Source organism: Sinocyclocheilus anshuiensis, unplaced genomic scaffold (assembly GCF_001515605.1).
Source record: "Sinocyclocheilus anshuiensis isolate Anshui unplaced genomic scaffold, SAMN03320099.WGS_v1.1 scaffold2468, whole genome shotgun sequence".
Taxonomy (NCBI): domain Eukaryota; kingdom Metazoa; phylum Chordata; class Actinopteri; order Cypriniformes; family Cyprinidae; genus Sinocyclocheilus; species Sinocyclocheilus anshuiensis.
In genome coordinates, this window is record NW_015547755.1 from 190,488 (window position 1) to 191,313 (window position 826).

Consider the following 826-nt stretch of genomic DNA (forward strand, 5'->3'; position numbering starts at 1 on the left):
CCTCGAAACGTGATTGGGCTAGTTTTGAGTAGCAATTGGGCGGGTTTTGTTGTGAAAACCTGGCAACCCTGACGGAGCTATATGGGTAATGACAGCACGCATTTAAAGCTTGTCAGTTTATTAAGCACCCCCCGAAAAGGCATGAGATCTGTATATATTTGTTTATTGTTAGTTGTAATAAGTGTTTTGTGAAATTCGTTGTATGTTGATGATAATGCAACTGAGAGAGAGTTTAATGTGCACTTCTCGTGCTGTGTTTTGTTTAGCTCTTATGGTGATTTTTTTTGGAGTGAAAAAGGACGCAATAACTTAATAAAACATTAGTAAAGTTTTGGTTATCATTCAGATGAGGTCCAGTACACTTATGAAAGTTACAAAAGTTATTTAGTCAAGAATAGTGTGCGATCTTTTGTCTTTTGTGATTTGATTAGCATTAAAGTGCAGACAGTGCTAGGATTATGCAACAGACATTATACAGCTCAGTGCCTTCACGCAGTTAATTAATAAACCATCGGTTTGTTATATCGGTCTTTTTCCTTATCCGATATGCGGATGGTTGTAAATTGAGGAAAAATCGGCCGATAAATATCGGTGGCCGATACATCGGTGCATCCCTACTTGCAATGTAAATCAATGAGATCTTTATAACAGTATAGCAAATACTGACATAAAATGATCTAAATATCAGTGGTCGCTGTATATCTCCAATAATATGTCTCCTCAGAAGATGTGAGATGTTCTGGAGGCTTGTGAAGATCATTCCTCCGCTGAGGAACAGTGAAAGTAAAGCTTCTGGAAACAAACGCTCCTCAAAAGATCCTGAGGA